General features: G+C 39.8%; 1 protein-coding gene across 10 annotated transcripts in view; it reads left to right on the forward strand.

Annotated features, from left to right (window-relative positions):
* Positions 1–19,231, forward strand: part of LCLAT1 (lysocardiolipin acyltransferase 1) — a 198,826-nt gene that overhangs the window by 53,741 nt on the left and 125,854 nt on the right. The window contains exon 1 of one of the 10 annotated variants that reach the window (XM_037895587.2): positions 4,077–4,206. The exons of the other annotated variants lie outside the window; for them this stretch is intronic. The gene's annotated coding sequence lies outside the window, so the exon portion shown is untranslated. Of the gene's footprint in view, positions 1–4,076; positions 4,207–19,231 lie in introns of those variants that run through there. 10 annotated transcript variants of the gene reach the window in all.

A 19,231-nucleotide genomic window follows, 5' to 3' on the forward strand; every position in this document is an offset into this window, starting at 1 on the left:
ATTTGACCAATTTTGGCTTCAGTTACATGGGCCTGTAGTTAGTTGGCTTTTGGCTAGATTCTCTGTGAGCTTGCTCAGGAATGACCGATTTGACACCTGGGCAATAGTTGGCTAGGACTGAAGTCTCCAGGGTGAGTAGGACAGCCTATTGCATGTTGGAAGGAGGAAGGGAAGATTCTATATCTGTATGAAGCGTTGGCTATTTTGGAAAGGAGGGCATCAGTTGTTCCTGGCTCTTTTACGAGCCAGGAAGGGCCTGAGATTGGATTCACAACTCTTGGGTCAGGATTCCTTTAGGGTGTCCAGAACCTCTTGATGAGTGAATGTATTGAACTCTGGGACTGCAGATAAGCTGTTGTTTGGTGGGTGCAGACGGAGCGGATTGATGCTGTTTGAGAAGGCTTCCCGAGTGTGTGTGATCTTTTCAGTGAAGGAGGATGGATAGCTCTTTGCAGTACTTGATGCTTGGATCTGCAGATTATAGGTAGATACTCAAGGTTGATGAAATGATTTACTGTCCTGGATAGCTCCTTGAGGCAGGATTTGGCAGCATCAGGGAGGCTGATAGGAAGGTTTTCTTGGCTGTAATACAGCCCCAGCACAAGACTTGAGGAATTAATTGTATTTCATCCTGTCTGAATCAGTCTTTTTTCTCTCTTTATCGAGCACTGAGTGTCAGAAAACCAGGGAGCTCTGTGTGGACAGTGGGGAGGAAGGGACCATTTGGGGGCCAGCATGTCAATGGCCAAGGACAGTGTAGAATGGTGATGATTCACCAGTCCTCAGCTCCTCATCCTATGATGATGATCCACTTTGTTGGAACTCTTAAACTTTTCATTCCCCAGCCACCTGGGAACTAAGCCTTGGTCTACGCTACCAAATTCCTTCAGTATAACCATATTGCTCAGGGATGTGAATAATCCACAGCCTGGAGCGACATAGTTATACTGACCTAAATGCTAGTGTAGATAGCACTATGTTGGTAGAAGAACGTCTTTCATCAGCATAGCTACTACGTCTCATGGAGGTGGCGTTATTAAACCAACGGGCTTAGAGTGTCTTCATCAGAAGCGCTACAGTGGCACACCTGCATTGGTGCAGCTGTGCTGCTGTAAATTTGTAGTGTAGACCTGTCCTCACTCAGTCCAGGAACCCTCATGGGCACTCTCCATAGTCAGAAACCTGTGGTCTCCTGATTGATGTCCTGAAATGTTGGAGGGTAGAAGAACAACAATTTAATTTAAATTTTTAATCTGTTCGTTGTAAACCAGTCTCATGACCCTTGGGAATCAGACTCTCACTGTGTTTGAACACTAGGAGTTCATGATACTGCATATAGTGCATTTTCTGTTCTAGGCACAATATCAGCAATGGTCAAATCTCCAGAGCCTCAAAATGTGAAACTAGGAGGGGCCTTTACATTTCTCATCTTGGATCAGGAAGATCTGTGTTCCTTGTCCTCTGCTGCTGGGGCAAACACCCTAGAGGGAAGCTTGAGCGTGGAAATGTTTATGAAATTGCTCATTGATTTACTTTTCACAGGTGAAATTTCTTTGGAATTTACCCCTTGACTCACTCCCTTTTTGCTTCTATTCAATTAAGTGCATTAAGCTGAGGTGTCCTTAGTGACAAACAGCTAGCTTTGCCTGCCTGCTGTGACCTTAATATTGCAAGGGTAGGTCCTTTGTGGAATACAGTGTGGCTGCTTTCCTTCCACTTACCGTGATTGCATACTGCTCTCTATCCTCTGTAGGAGGGGTATGCCCTCTTCTTTACTCCCTCCCTGCTTACAGTCAACCTGTTGGTACAGATTGGACAGTTGCTAGAGGATGAAATCTGCTGTCAAGATTCCACAGAGCAAGTAGTCCCAGTGAGATGCCTCCACCTGTTACCCTTCTGGGGAATTGAGTGGGTTTTTACCCCCATTTAAGTCAGCCATTACCCACTGATATTTGCAGTCTCTTGTGTTGAGCAAATGTGGAATATGAGGGAATTCAGTGCAGTGTATAGTTACTGATTCAATGAGAATTTTGTTTTCAGTTCATACTAATTTCATGCTACCCGTTGGAATTTCAACACGTTTCCTGCGTGTTGGATCCCTCTCTTACACTCCCCCAAACTCCATCTGACTGTTTTGTGTCTAGAAGCTGGCTCTTGTCAGATTGAAAGGTGCCCTAAGTTAATTCCTGTTTCATGGCAGAAAGAACATTGTCCAGTCTGGCTGTGTTTTGTAGAGGTTTCACAAAATACTAGCTTACTCAGTTCATTCCCCAGCATATACTGCAGAAACCCCCCTAAACCAAATGATGAGAGCCATAAATCCACTGCTCCTGCACCAATCCCTCCTGGTCAAACTCCTTAAAACACTCAAAGCATCTAGAACTGGAGTTCTCACAACAACATTTTTGTGGCCCTAGAGTGCAGCTACCAGCTCTTGCTGGTGGCTGCACTGACACTCCTGTGAAATTGACAAGACAGCCAACAGTTGATGTAAGAGATGCAGTGTCTGTCGCCCTAACTACACCGACGTAAGCCTTACACCTCTCGTGGAGGTGGTTATGTTGGTGTAGTAGGGCACTTACATTGGCGGGAGGAAGGCTATAGTGTAGACACTGACATAATTAGGTCAACATAATCTGCCTTAATGTTGACCTTGCTGTGTAGATGGACCAGATGAACAGTCACAGTCTTACTAATCTCACCTCATATAGAAGCTGTTCCATACCCCAATCATTTTTGTTTCCATTCTTTGTACTTTTTCTGATTCTAATATATCTTTTTTGAGATGTGGTGACCAGAACTGCACACAGTATTCAAGATGTGAGCGTACCATAGATTTATATAGTGGCATTATGATATTTTCCATCTTATTAGCTATCCCTTTCTTAATAGTTCCTAACATTCTGTTTGCATTTTTGACTGCTGCTGCGCATTGAGCAGCTATTTTTAAAGAACTATCTGCAAGACTCCTAAATCTTTCTTGAGTGGTAATAGTTAATTTAGACTCCTCATTTTGAATGTATAATTGGGATTATGTTTTCCCATGTGCATTACTTTACATTTATCAAGTTTGAATTTCATCTGCCATTTTGTTGCCCAGTCAGTCAGTATTGTGAGATCTCTTTTTAAGTCTTCACAGTCAGCTTTGGATTTGATTGTCTTAAGTAATTTTGTATCATCTGCAAACTTTGCCACTTCACCATTTACCCTTTTTTCCAGATCATTTATGAACATGTTGAACAGCACTGTTCCCTGTCCTGCTCCTTGGGTGACCCTACTATTTACCTCTTTCCACTGTGAAAACTGACTATTTATTCCTCCCCTTTGTTTCCTATCTTTTAACCTGTTACTGATCCAAGAGAGGACCGTACCTCTTATGCAGTGACTGCTTACTTTGCATGAGCCTTTGGTGGGGGGATCTTGTCAAAGGTTTTCTGAAAGTCCAAGTAAACTGTATCCACTGGACCACACTTGTCCACATCTTTGTTGACACCCTCAAAGAATTCTAATAGACTGGTAAGGCATGATTTCCTTTTACAAAAGTCATATCGACTCTTCCCCAATGTATCGTGTTCATCTGTGTGTCTGATTCTTTACCATAGTGTCAACCAATTTGTCTGGTACTGAAGATAGGCTTACCAACCTGAAATTGCCAGGATCACTTCTGGAGCCTTTTTAATAAATTGTTGCATTAGCTATCCGCCAGTCGTCTGGTGCAGAGGTTGATTTAAGGAATAGGTTCAGAGTTAGGCATTATTTTACTCCCTTACTTTTTGATGGGGAGTCTGTTACTAACTGAGGAAGTCACTTCTGTAGTCCCTGCTTGATGAGCCACATGTGGAAATGAAGCAATGAAAAATGTCTTCTGCTACCTAAATACACACATGTATATGTGATTACATGCACAGACTACATTAAAAGAACATCAATTTTGCAAAGAAACACTCAAAAGTTAGGAAATAACAAAATTAAGGTTGCCTGTGCAACCTTAAATTGGCCCCCTTCACTGTATAAATTATTATTAATACAATCTTTGATTAAATGATTCCTTCCTTTCTCTGAAGTTATAAGCAACTGAAAATGATCCCTAAGTGGCACGGATTGAGGGATGTGCTGGCCGCCGCTTCCCACAGCCCCCATTGGCGTGAAGCGGCGAACCGCGCGGCCAGTGGGATCTGCAATCGGCTGAATCTGTGGACACAGCAGGTAAACAAACCGGCCCAGCCCTCCAGGGGGTTTACCGTGGCGGGCCATGTGCTAAAAGTTGCCAATCCCTGTTCTAGACTGTGACAATGCTGGCTGAGCTTCCTCTGTTTTAAATTAAGAGAGTTTTACCTGTACTTGGGCAAAAATCACTGACCATCTAGTTAGGTTTCTTAAAAAAGCATTATTGGTTTTGCTTAAATGTAAAGTATAAATGTTCAGGCCTCTAACTAGCTCAGTCTTTTGGTTTTGATATGCTAGCTGTACATTCTACTGTTCAAGCAAAAATCCTATCTGAGAAAAAACTTCTGTTAAACCTGATTTTTACAATCTTGTTCGGTGGTGCTGGAACAATTTTTATTGGGGGGATGCTGAAGGTGGAAACCATGTATTTGGATTGTTATTACTTCTTCAATTCAGGGGGTGTGGCAGCACCCCTAGTTCCAGAACCTATGATCCTGTTTGTCTCTGAACATACAAGCAGATGTAACTATTTGCTGAGAAGCCAAGTTTTTGTAAATAAAATGCATTCTGCCTGGAGTGTCCCTCGCTAAATTAAACAAATGGAATTTCCCAGCTTGGCCAAGTGCTTTATAGTTCACGTCAGTGTTTACTCTGTACATTTTAGATGACAAATACTCTAAAGTTAGATAATGCAGTTGCAGCTGAATTAGGAAAAAGTTATGTCATTAATGTGTTTCATGGAGAAGTAGAAGTAACTGGTGTCTTATTTTACTCAAGACCCTCCACAGAAGGACATGTAAAATATTGCCCTTTAATGAATTATCATATTAAAATACCATTCTTGAGATGGCCCAGTGGCAAACTGCTTTGAGACAATAGCTGCCCTATGGTATTTAGGATATAAGATGAAATGTGTATGTGGAAAAGTACTCGGAGCTCTGACAGCGATTTGGGTGACCTCTTCAGGGATGTTGTGGGTAATGGATTATTTTCTGACAAGGACACAAAGTGGAGTAGGATGCAGGTTAATTTCTAGGTGACTTCATTTTTAATTCTTCAGCCAATTTTCTTAAGTAATATTTGCTTTTGAAAAATAGAACTGTATAGCCAAATAAAAAATTTTGATAGTCTAGATGGTGCTTTTCAGAGATGGTTCTGGTTACTGCTGAGTTGCTTAATATGAAATGATAGGTCTGGAAAGCTTTTTATAACAGCTTACCAAAAGTGACGGGTTTTGATATGGGATTCACTTGTTAAAGAATTAAAGGCTATCAGTATAATTAATGCCAGTTGACATTATTTTATGGGAAATAGGTCCTTCGAACAAACCTGATTTCATTCTTTGACATTATAAGTGTGGTTGATGAAGGTGGGTGCATAATAGTGTAATAGTTACACTTTTGCAAGGTGTTGCCTTAGTTCTGCATACCATTCTGATTTAAAAAATTAGCATTGTACAATATTAATAGAGAACATGTTAAATGGATTGAGACCTGAGTGACAGTTCTCAAAGTAATTGTCACTGGGGAATCACTGAATGGGGTATTTTCAGAGGGGTTTCACAGAGATCAGTACTAGGCCTAATGCTCTTCAGTATTTTCATCAATAAACTGGAAGGAAATATAAAATCACTGCTGAGGTAATTTGCAGATTGGCGGAATGGTAAATAACGATGAGGACAAGGCGGTCGTACGGAGCAAGATGGTTTGCCTAATAACCTGAGCCCATTCAAACAAAATGCCTTTTAATACAGCCAAATACAGAGTTTGATATCCAGGATCAAGGAATTCAGGCCATGCCTATAGAATGGGAAACTTGTATCCTGGACAGCAGTGTGACACTTTCTCAGGGTGCCCAGGACTGAGAGTCACCCCTGCCTCCAGCGAGTGGAAGATTTGCTTGTGTTTAACTGGGTGCCAACTCCCTGATACCAGCAGTCTGTTAGCCGCTCAGCCAATCTCATCAGGTCTTTGCTAGCCCTTACTTTGCTTTGCAGGCTAACAACAAATGCCTCCCAACCCCAGAGCCCCTAAAAACATTCCCCTGCAGTGTCCAGCCCCTGTCACTGGACACTCAGAAATTACCAGGTAAGCTGTCCCCAAAGGACCAGTGCACACACCAGCTTGTTTGCTTTAACTGAGGATCAGCTCCAATATAACATCACAACACTGAGATTATGTTTATAGCGAAAAGTCATGAGTTTTTTTGTTTTTTTTTTAAATCCAAGGCTAAGGTAATAGGGATAGTGAATAAGGCTAAAAAAAGAAACACATAAAACAAAAGTATAACACTCTTCTTAAAATCCAAAGTTACTTTAATAGGCTAAACCCTCATCTACAGTAGTTTCTCACCTAAAACAATCTTCCACCAACACGTCTGGGATCCCCCTTTCACTAAGGCAAAAGGGGTTGTCCTTTTTTGCTTCTTCAATGAAGGATAAAGAGAGGTTGTTTTGCCTACTTCTTATATCCCCAGTGTTCATAGTTTGGTCCCCAGAGTCACGATTTCCCATGGTATACTGGCTCCATGTTGCCTTCACATCCTCACGGTGATGCTGTGTGCAAATGGCCTTCCACTGTGTTAGCTTACAGTGCCGCTTTTCTTGTGAACCAAGGCAGACAGGTGAATATACATTCTTTGTCTGGTCAAAACCTTCTTGACAACCCTGCTTTGATTCAGACTTTAAAACATATTATATATGTATAGCAGATACACAGTATATAATATATATACAACTCCTTGAATATCATCAGTACATACATCTCGCAACAATTATGAGGATCACTGACATAAGAGATCTTTCTATTAGAGACTTCACTTGACCCTCTTTGGAGAAATACTGTGAAAGCAATGTGTTGAATGTAGTGAGTTTGTGAGGCTTGTCAGGAGTTACTGTTGCATCCGATGAAGTGAGCTGTAGCTCACGAAAGCTTATGCTCAAATAAATTTGTTAGTCTCTAAGGTGCCACAAGTACTCCTTTTCTTTTTGCGAATACAGACTAACACGGCTGCTACTCTGAAACCTGTTAAAGAATAGTGAACCCTTTGCCAGTTGGCATCAATGGGCCTCTGTATCACAAGCAATAACTGTGAGAAGGATTTAGGGGTCATAGTAAATAGATAACTGAGCTTGAACTCCCAATGTGATAATGTGGCAAAAAAAGCTAATGTGATCCTTGGATGTTTAAACAGGGGAGTAGTGAGTAGGAGTAAGGAGGTCATTTTGTATTTGTATACAGCATTGGTGAGACTGATCCTAGAATATGGTGTTCAGTTCTGATGTCAACGTTTAAAAAAGGATGTTGAAAAATTGGAGAGGGAGCAGAAGAGAGCAATGAAAATGATTAGAGGGCGGGAGAAAATCCTTCACAGTGATCAGAAAGAATATTAAGAGGTGACTTGCTTAGTGTATGAATATCTTGACGGGGGGCAATACTGGGATATTAATGGGCTCTTTGATTTAGCACAGAACAGGATAACAAGAACCAAAGGCTGGAAGGTGAAACCTGAAAAAATCAAGTTAGAAAATCCGCCACTTCCTTTGGTAATTTGTTGCAGGGGTTAATCAAACTTGCAGTTAAAAAATTGTGCCTAGTTTCTATCTCTCATTGTCTCCAGATCATGACTGGATTTCTTTTCTGGAATTTATTCTTTAGCCAAACACATTATGCTTCAGTCAAACACAAATTCTTGGACTCAATATAGGGGTATGTAGATAAAATGTAATGGCTTGTGTTATATACAGAAGATTAAATCAGATGGTCACATGGTCCTTTCTGACCTCAAACTCTGTGAATTTGCTTGTAAGCGAAGCTTAGGTGGATGTTCTAAATACATAATTATATATGTATGGCTAGGAACTGGATGACTCTGGAGACTGCTCTACAGTTAGGTAGATGCCTTTCACCTTCAGGTTACTGATTCTAATGAAGAGTTTATCAGTAGTAACCAAAATTTTACATCCTGTAAAAACTGCCAGTTAGAAATTGAGGGCAGAATGCAGAGGTTTTCTTCATATACATCTATTAAATAACTAGGAATGCCTTTTTAAAAAGTGTCAGGAGTGCAAATAAGGATCATCAGCAGTCTCCCAATATCAGTTTTATAAACTGAAAATAATTTTTCGTATGGTCTATGTATTAGGGTTCGTATTTTTTCACTTTGTGTTTTTGCAAGTAGTATGGGAAGGAGTAGGTCCATGTCAACTGAATTATAATAAATAACTAGAATTACAACATTTTCCAAATCTTTTCAGGCAATCATGTCATATTAACATAAATTCAGAGAGGTGAAGGATGTTCTTGTTTGTGAAAGCAGAGAACTAGACATCCAACCACAAATCCACATTAAACTTAAAGAATATTGGGCTGGAAGGAATTCAGAGTACTGTTTTTGCAAAAATGTCTCGTTTTGGAAACCAGTTATTGCGTTGTTTTCTGTTATGACTCTCTACACTTGGTTGTGTGTACTTTCCACCGACATACAAAACCGACGAGACCATGAAGATCCTTATTGGCACTTCTTATAAATCCTTTTCATGTCGGTAATTATTCTGAGAACTCAGATCACAAAAATTAGTCTCAATAACAATATGAAAGATAGGTTATCGGAAACCCCAATTATTTTCTTAAACTGTCTTTATGGCAGTGCTTCATAGAGTGTAGGTGTGTGGCAACAGTAGCTACATTTGTCTTATGGGGAAACCTTTAAACAATAACAGGAAACCCTGTTAGGGTACCCTTTTTAAACAGATGGGACTTGTAAGATATGACTTACATAATGGCATTTTCCATTTGAAAAGATTTTGTTCTAACGTAGGTGGGATGGTTAGGGAAACCCTGACATGAAAATCAGTTCAACTTTTCCTATTGTGAATGCAGATTTTACTCAGTCTACAATATTAACAAGCATGGATTTCAGGCCTCTGAAGCTTTAGGTAGGTGAAGCTTATGGAGTTGTTGTATTAAAAAAAAAAAAAAAAAAAAAAAAAAAAGAAATGTTTTCAAATCAACAAATTGCAATATGGACATGCTGAATTCATATGCTAGGTGACTACCTATAAAGCTGCTCCTGCCAGTCCAGTAATGACTCCTATGGCTGATGATTAGTTATAATTCAAAAGTGACCTGCTAAGGGACATAAATGTTTGTTGCCTTATGATGAATAAAGATGACTGGCATTCTTTTTCATTTTTTTTTTCTGCTTATGATTTTTATATTAAATATTTAAATCTTGTCTGCTCTGGAAGAATCTGTAGACAGCTCACGACACCTGGTAGGATTATGGCAATGTATATACCAATAAAAGTGAAACCTGATTGAGGATGAAATAAATTTAAGACTCTCTCAACTCACTGGTTTTTGTTAACATTTATTTAACATAAAAGCTTGGAGAAGAAGCTGTTTCTTACATGGGCATGTAGTGGTCTGGACACTACTCAAAAAGAAAAGGAGGACTTGTGGCACCTTAGAGACTAACAAATTTATTTGAGCGTAAGCTTTCGTGAGCTACAGCTCAGTAGCTCATGAAAGCTTACGCTCAAATATATTTGTTAGTCTCTAAGGTGCCACAAGTCCTCCTTTTTTTTTTTTTGCGGATACAGACTAACACGGCTGCTACTCTGAAACCTGGACACTACTCATGATTCACACCTACACATGATTCATTCCACCACAATGAAGGCAGTTTATGCGTATCCCTACTCACCCCTTTCTTCCTTGCAATTCACACTCCCCTTGTGGGACCGAAAATTCAAGGTAAGAAAACCACTACTTAAAAATCAACACCACTCCCTTTTCAATTAAGGGCTGAAACAGCTGTTTGTACAAGGAGTCATTCAATTCTTTGAAACAAAAAATGGGAAGACCAGAGCTAACATTCCTGATATTTCTGAGGAGCAGAGCAAAACATTTTTTTTAAGATTAAACAAACTTTGAGATTTCTTTAAAAATACCTACAGTAAAGTCACTTTTTCTTTGCATTAAATAGACTTAATTTGAATTACTTATTAGAATTTATGACAATGAGCAACTCTTAATATATACACACAATTTTGTTTTATTTGTTTTCTGCAAAGAATTAGAGAGGAAGTTTCTTTTCACTCAAACAGAAACCTCTATAGAAAAAAAAGAGAACTATCCTATTAACATTTTAAATGTTAATCTTTTGCCAGAGCTTTGCTTGGTTTTGGGACATTTTTCTTTTATATAGGTGCTTTTCTGGACACTTTTCGCACTTTCTCCATGCCAAGTTGTCCTCTGGATGCCTCAGAATCATTTGCAGTCTATCTTGACTATAGACTCCCATTGGCCCTTACTTGCCTGAAAAAGTTTCAAGGTGGTGTTCTTGGTTCATTTACAAGTTAACATATTCAAGTTTGGGGTGACTTTGCTGAGATGGTGCTGTCTGCTTTCTGCATTGTTGCTGCTGTAATTTAGTCTCTCTTTCTGTTACAAACGCCACACTTCCAGAGGGTTTAAACAAGGCTACAATATTTTCAGAAAGTTATACGCAGGGCAGGAGCAATTACCAGTCAGGTGTAAGGATTTTGGTGCCCTGTAAGGATTTTTCTTTACTCCCTTACTTTGTCTCCTTAAAAGATAGGAATCAGTTGTAGGGAAGTGATCTTCAGCCACCTGGGCTGCTGTCTTGGATCCAACACATTGTGTAAACTATGCCTGTAAAGGCTTTTAAAAAAAATAAAATATCTAGCTTCTGTTTTCTGCAGCCATGTTTTACAGGCTTCTATACCTCAGTGCCTTCGGTTTACACTGTGAGCTTTCCCCACAGCTGCATTCTATCAGACAGCAGGAAGTGTGATGAAGCCTGAGGTAGGGTCTCGTTTTTTTTTGTTAACTTTGCATGAATACTGTGTGTATGCTGTCAGTATGTCCAAAAGGCTGAAGCATTTGCTTGACCATTTTTAATTATGGATGTGCTGGTAATGAGCTCCATAGTTAAGGTTGGGTTCAGTTTTTCTGCTTAAAGCAGGGACTGAACCTTCTGTGTTGCAGGAAGAATCTTCCTCAAATTTATAGCATGTAATCTATAAGCGACTGTTAATTTTCTTAATATTTTTAAGTAATTGTATGAATTAGTTTGAGTTAAAATTTTCTTAAAGGGCTTGATTTTAATTTTAAGAAATTACTCTTTTGAGCCTCATGGGTTTTTTGGGCCCTTCAAACTAACACTTCTTACTAATTCTTCAGACTTTCCCTATAACTAGAATTCAGTGGAAAGGCTGGGAATAGGCATGTTTTTTTGGGGAAAAAAATAGCCGGCAGAACTTTTTGCTTAATAATGAACAGTGTGATTTATAACTTTGTCAGGGCCAGTGCAGAAGCTTACCTCATTAAGTAGTAGTGTTGTGACATCAGAGGTAATTCAGCCAATCACTGCCATTCCTCTCCAGTTAACTTACATGCTGCAGTTCTGTTGGGTGGTGAAGTGATTCTGTGAAGTGATGGGACTGAACACGTCAAGAGTTCTCATTGGTAGATAACATGATAAAACTAAAAGATAAACTTCGAAATTGGTATACAAAACCATCATATTGTGTATCAGTTAAGGTTGGTCTCTATATAACATACGTAACATAAAACCACAAAAGCAAGGAAATGAGCAATTAAGACATTGTAGGTACCATTTACTGCTTCTCTTTACTACTCAGAGAAAGTCTTCAATAGCACAATCAGCATACGCCACACATTGCAATCTTAAATCTGCCTCTGTGGGATGAGGGAAACGGGGATATGGGGACTTGGGTACTAAAAGTCTGGGATCTTCACAGGAGCAGAGTCAGGAGTGTGATGTGTTGGGCTGTGTAGTGGATTTGACATTAGTGAAGTCTGTGTCAGTTGGTGGAAGGGTAGTGTGTATGTACTGTTAGATGTCTCAACTATTCATGTACTTGCTTTTATAGGGGGTATAGAATCATAGAATATCAGGGTTGGAAGGGACCTCAGAAGGTCATCTAGTCCAACCCCCTGTTCAAAGCAGGACCAATCCCCAGTTTTTTCCCCAGATCCCTAAATGGCCCCGTCAAGGATTGAACTCACAAGCCTGGGTTTAGCAGGCCAGTGCTCAAACCACTGAGCTATTTCCGTTTTGCCTCGCCCCTGTTATGTTTAGAACACCCTTAACTAATCACAGCCTCTTAATATTTTAGGAATCACTGAAAAATACCATCTCAGTTTAGTTTAAAAAAAAAAAATCCAAACAAGCCTCTTGCATAGTTAAATCAATTGTCAAAATTACCCACTTAAATCTGACAGAGTTATAATTGCTTGTGATCCCATTTAGTTATTTTACTAAAGATAATGTCTGTTTTAATCTTGAATCCTCCAGAGTACTAATTTTATCTTGTGTAAGTATCTAAGTGCATTGTGTTTCAAAGATTAATTAAAATCATTGTTGGGGAGGATGGGTGAAAATGGAGTTTGCTGAGGATCTAATCTTTTTCTTGCTTGATGAATGCCAGTGACTTATTTTGGAGAACATTGTATCCATGATGAAAATTTTTTTTCGCTAGTTGTAAATCTTAAATGTTGTTGGAAACGCTGTGCATACCAGTAATTCGCTTCTACTCAATTTATCTTCAAATATCTTTCTCGTCACATCACTTTTTATTCCTTTACAACCAATTCCACCACTTCTTTCCCTCATCTAATTCATTGAAAGAAGGGTGCAGAACATGGGTTTTTTTGTTCATCTATATAGTGCCTCAGTCACTATAAATTAAGCTTCTGGACTGTTAATTGAGTTCAGGCTGATTGTGTAAAAGAGCACATTGTGCTGCTTCGTGTAACTGTGATCCAGTGCCTTTCCATCACTTTATCTTTTGGCATTGAGATGTTCCATTAATTCTGCTTTGTGCTAAGTCCATCACTTCCTTCCCTCCTCGTTAACATATGGCAACAGCAGAAACAAATGGAAGCAATGATCTGTGGGGCAGAAAGTGGTGTTAAGTTGTTGAGTGCCAAATAATTTTAAATAACAAAAATTACTAAGTATACAGTCCGGAGAAACAAAAACAGGCAAGCATTAAACAATGGTTACTTCCACTACAATCCCTTCTGTGTATCTTTGTGGAGAGCTTTCGACAGATTACACTGTAAAAGTGGGTCCACTGAGTGTGGCAACTCTTCTCAAGGCAAGTTGAGACCAAAGTATATTAAACCCCAAATGGGTAGTGAGTCCTATCTTAATGTAACAGAGATAACTGAAACAGTTTATAAATGGACTAAGGAATTTTATTTAGGGGTTGGTGACTCCTGTGTGGTTTATCATGGATAACCTAAACAGTTTATAAATGGGCAGAGGTAAGTGATTTTAACTATAAAACCGAAGAAACACTTACTTCAGTTATATTTAATAAAAAAAAAAAAAAAGGTCGCTCAAGGATTAGTCTTGAGACTGGCACATTAATGAATATTCAATCTTAAATTCACGTTAAATCTTACTGTTTCTCTCTGTTTATCAAGGTTAGCTTATGTCTCCTCTCCAGGAGTAAATGGTCTAAACAATTTGGTGTTTGAGGAGAAGCTGTTGGTGTCTTTTAACTAGAATAGCTAGTCCATATCACGGTAAAATTATTAGAAGAAAAATGTAAATCCAAATCCCTTGGCAGTGCTTTTGCGAGCACCACTCACCAGGGATGGTGAAGTCTCTGTGGTGTTGTGTTGCAAAAGCAGTGCAAAACTGGAAGGTTGGTGCTGCTTGGGATGGGTGGTGGCTTTTGATTCTTCTTAGCTATCTTGCTTGCTGCTGCTGCTTACTTGCTTCTAGAGATAATCATTGCAAATGTAATAATACATAAGAGAGTTAAGGTATGTAGGAGTGCATATGGGTAGGGGAGGGGAGTGAGAGTGTGTCAGTTCAGGGGAATTTATAATTTCTGTAGTCTCACTGAAGATGGAAGGCATACCTCTTTCAAATATCAGCTGGAGTTAGATATCAGCTGCTTCACATTTCATTATCTCAACACCTTCACGGCATAGTCATAGTGGCATCTGTCACGGTTACCAGACTAACTGCACAGCTGAGCCTTCCTGGGCTGTGAGAGCACCCCTTCCATGTCTAAAGCCTTGAGCTGCCACCTTCTTTCTAAGTGGAGCCATGTGATTCTCCTCCTTTCAGAGCAGGCTTTGGGCTGCAGTCTCTAGGTACTAACTATGATTGTGTCAGCAGGTCCAAGTTATGTTCAGTACTTGCAGTTCTGTGCTATCTGGGAGTGGTTAACAGTGACCAGACAGCCTTCTTAAAGCAAACTAATTTATTTAGAGCCAAAGTGTTTAAAAGAAAAATACCTTTAAAAGCAATAAGAATATATAAATGTCTGGCTCAGCAGTTGTCTACCTGTCTTGCACATGGCAAGTGTCTGTCTTGGGCTCCAGGGTGGTCTGCATTGTGGCGGTGGGATCTCCGCCAAGTAGGGCATGCAGCACTTTGTAAAAGTGGCAGGTCTGCAGGTCAGCCCCTATTTGACTGTTTACCTGCCTCGCGTTCTGGTATGCTTGTTGCGGTTCCTTTACTTTCACACACCACTGCTGCTGATCCCTGTCATGCCCCATCTCCTGCATCCCCCATGCAGTCTGCTCATAGAGGTCCACATTTCTGTAGCTGTGCCTGCACAGCCTCTTCTCCCACAGGTCCAGTGTTTCAAATAGCATTATATCACTGCATGATACGGAACTTAGCGCGTGGTAGCAGAGTCCATGCGTCAACTTAGTGTGCGGCAGGCTAGAGCGCTGTGCATTCACACACTGGCTTGCCATGCATTAAGTCTCTTTCTGGACAAACTCTTAGAGGCACAGGACAAAATTTCACCATTTACTGGTGCACATTTAGATAAGTATTAATACTAGTTAAAAATGCCAGATCCATACATCCTCTTGGCCATTTTGTTTTGGCCTTGTCCACACGACAAACAAACCAACAACTCCCCCTTGGTTTATGTGTCTCAGTATTTAGACCATATGCAAAGAAGCCATCACTGTTTGTCATGGGAATGAAGCTACAGTGAGTTTCCTTCAGAAGTTTTGCTGTTGCTTCTGTGTCTGTTAAGTAACAAATCTATCATTTCTAATGACTGAGCAGTCACCTCTTAAGCATAAATGATCATCAGGAAAATATTGCAGTTTACATGGCTTTTGAAATTATTTTAAATTGAAACAAGTTTTAGTTTCAAAGTATCATGCATTTTAGCTTAATTTTTGAGCCTTATTCCTAATAGCTGGCAACCACCTGCCAAATTTCAAGTTCCTGCTCCAAAGCATAGAGCTTCTCAGTGCAACAGTTGTAAGAATTTTCTTAATGTTGGCAAAATAATTTCTTTTCCTCTGATACTATTTTTGGAAATGGGTGTCTGTCTCAGGTTTTGTTTCAGCTGACATGGAAAATTTCAGCCTGAACAGTGTGTTTGGCAAAGCAGCTAAAAATAGGGTCTCATAATGGAAAATGTTAATTAAGGTGGCCTGCAGGACGCACTTCCATCTGTACCAACATTCTTAGTCAGCGTGACCTGTGAGATCAGTGAAGATGTCTTTAGTTATCTTTTCTATTCAATCTCTAAATTTTACTTGACATTGAAAACCATTCAAGCCCTGATCCTGCAAGTGGCTCTACATTGACTTCATTGAGGCTCAGTGCCACAGCCAGGGGTTTCCCCATAGAGATCTATTTGCAAAATTGGGGTTTAATTGCTGTTGTCACATGGTAAGTTAATAGGCAGTGGGAACTTAAGCTGGTGGCATCAGAAAGGACCAGCCCAATGGGCTTGCTTAACAGTAATTCTTTTAAGTGTTCTTCTTATAATCCCTCCCCAAATGACTTAAAAATAAGTAAATGAGAGCTGGTTGGGTTTACAAAGGTGGGGTCTAGTATGACCAGTCTAAATCCCCAAATTATTCATTTATTAAAACACATACATTAAAAAATGAAAAAATAAAGGTCATTTTGGGTTCTTGTTTATGATCTTGAATTTTTGTATGGCAGAAGAGGCAAAGCTAGGTACCCAAATTCCATTGAAAGTCATTTTGAGTAGGTTGCCTTACTCCCTTTTGTGCCTTCAAAAATCTTCCCTTCCATTTTCATGACTCTTGCACTTTTAGGCTACATGATAGCAGTCATAGTAAAATTTCCCATGACACAATTACAGCCCCAGTGATGGTTGATGGCTTTCATAGTCTGTTACACTGTCTGGGTGAACTGTGCTCTGACTCCTGGCTTCATTTTCTCCAATTCTCTTGTGTTAATAATGCTGAACATAGAATGCCGATCAAAACTGGCTTCAAAACTTCTATCACCCTGTTGACCTTCTGCTTAGCAAAGTTATTAAAAATAAAGTAATTCCTCGTGGATGTACCATTACGGAAAGGGGAGAAATGCAAGTTATGGTTTCACAAGCTGTCAGCCAGACATTCAAAATGGTCAAACATAGCAAAGGCATTAGAATCTTGGAAACTCAAAACCTTAAATCAAGCTTAAGGAATGTGTACTGGCTCAGATGCAGTGTATGTAAGGGAGAGCTGAAGATCCTTTACTGTTTTTGGGGACATTCGTTTTGACCTTTGGCACTAGGAATTGAACCAATGTGCTGAGCATCAAATTTAAATCTTTGCCTCAGACTAACTATGCTTTAGGGCTTCTTTGTGTGTGTGTTTAGCAATGAAATCCTCGTTCTGGTGGAACAGAGAATGGTGAAACTGCTACTTTTAATGCCATTACTAGGAATAGCTGTGAACTGAGGCTCTAAGGGTACTATGGTAGAGGGAAGAACTGCTTATTCTAATAGTTCTTTCAAAAATGTCTCCCATTAAAGATGATAGCTTTCTTTGACAGGGCATAAAGGCTTGTGGATAGCAGGGAAGCAGTAGATGTGGTATATCTTGACTTTAGTAAAGCTTTTGATACTGTCTCGCATGACCTTCTCAGAAACAAACTAGGGAAATGCAACCTAGATGGAGCTACTATAAGGTGGGTACAAAACTGGTTTGAAAACTGTTCCCAGAGAGTAGTCATCAGTGGTTCAGTCATGCTGGAAGGACATAACGAGTGGGGTCCTGCAGGGATCAGTTCTGGGTCTGATTCCGTTCAATATCTTCATCAAAGATTTAGATAATGGCACAGAGAGTATACTTATAAAGTTTGCGGACGATACTAAGCTGGGAGGGGTTGCCAGTTCTTTGGAGGATAGGATTAAAATTCAAAATAATCTGGACAAACTGGAGAAATGGTCTGAAGTAAATAGGATGAAATTCAATAAGGACAAATGCAGAGTACTCCACTTAGGAAGGAATAATCAGTTGCGCACACACAAAATGGGAAATGACTGCCTAGGAAGGAGTACTCCGGAAAGGGATCTTGGGGTCTTAGTGGAGCACAAGCTAACTATGAGTCACCAGTGTAACACTGTTGCAAAAAAACCTGAACTTCATTCTGGGATGTGTTAGCAGGAGTGTTGTAAGCAAGACACGGAAAGTAATTCTTCCACTCTACTCTGCACTGATTAGGCCTCAACTGGAGTATTGTGTCCAGTTCTGGGTGCCACATTTCAGGAAGGATGCGGACAAATTGGAGAAAGTCCAGAAAAGAGGGACAAAAATGATTAAAGGTCTAGAAAACATGACCTATGAGGGAAGATTGGAAAAAAATGGGTTGTTTAGTCTGGAAAAGAGAAGATTGAGGGGGGACATGATAAGTTTTCAAGTACATGAAATGTTGTTACAAGGTAAGGTGTCAAGGTTCCTTCCCCACTCTGAACTCTAGGGTACAGATGTGGGGACCTGCGTGAAAAACCCCCTAAGCTTTAACCAGCTTAGGTTAAAACTTCCCCAAGGTACAAACTATTTTACCTTTTTCCCTTGGACTTAATTGCTGCCACCACCAAGCGTCAAACAAATATATAACAGGGAAAGAGCCCGCTTGGATATGTCTTTGCCCTCAAAGTCCTCCCAAACCCTACACCCCCTTCTCTGGGGAAGGCTTGATAAAAATCCTCACCAATTTACATAGGTGAACACAGACCCAAACCCTTGGATCTTAAGAACAATGAAAAAGCAATCAGGTTCTTAAAAGAAGAATTTTAATTGAAGAAAAAGTAAAAGAATCACCTCTGTAAAATCAGGATGGTAAATACCTTACAGGGTAATCAGATTCAAAACATGGAGAATCCCTCTAGGCAAAACCTTAAGTTACAAAACAGGAATATACATTCCATTCAGCACAACTTATTTTTTCAGCCATTTAAACAAAACCGAATCTAACACATATCTAACCAGATTGCTTATTAACCCTTTACAGGAGTTCTGACCTGCATTCCTGCTCTGGTCCTGGCAAAGGCAACACAGAGACCAAGAGAACCCTTTGTCGTCTCCCCGCTGGCTCCCCCCTCCCCCACGGCCAGCTTTGAAAGTATCTTGTCTCCTCATTGGTCATTTTGGTCAGGTGCCAGGGAGGTTATCTTTAGCTTCTTAACCCTTTACAGGTGAAAGGGTTTTTTCCTCTGGCTAGGAGGGATTTAAAGGTGGTTAGCCTTCCCTTTATATTTGACACAAGGAGGAGGGGAAATTTTTTTTTTCTTAATCTCTGAGGATATGACAAGAAGCAATGGGCTTAAATTGCAACAAGGGAGGTTTAGATTGGACATTAGGAAAAAACTTCCTAACTATGAGGGTAATTAAGCACTGGGATAAATTGCATAGGGAGGTTGTGGAATCTCCATCATTAGAGATTTTTAAGAGCAGGTTAGACAAACTCCTGTTAGGAATGGTCTAGATAATACTTAGTTCTGCCATGAATGCGGAGGACTGGATTAGATGACCTCTCAAGGTCCCTTCCAGTCCTATGATTCTATGAGTCTATGTCAGTGTTCCATTATTTATCTGTTTTAATCTTCTGAATTACTGTAAATTCTTGAAGTTTGCTCAGCTTTTTTTGTTGTAGAATTGCTGGCAAAGTAGGAGAAAAACTTAATGTCTTTGTATGACATAGGATATGATTTTCAAAAGCTCCATTCTGATTGGGACTTTTTGTTTGAATGGCTTTAATTTGGGGTCTTGGGATC

Source organism: Chelonia mydas, chromosome 3, assembly GCF_015237465.2.
Source record: "Chelonia mydas isolate rCheMyd1 chromosome 3, rCheMyd1.pri.v2, whole genome shotgun sequence".
Taxonomy (NCBI): domain Eukaryota; kingdom Metazoa; phylum Chordata; order Testudines; family Cheloniidae; genus Chelonia; species Chelonia mydas.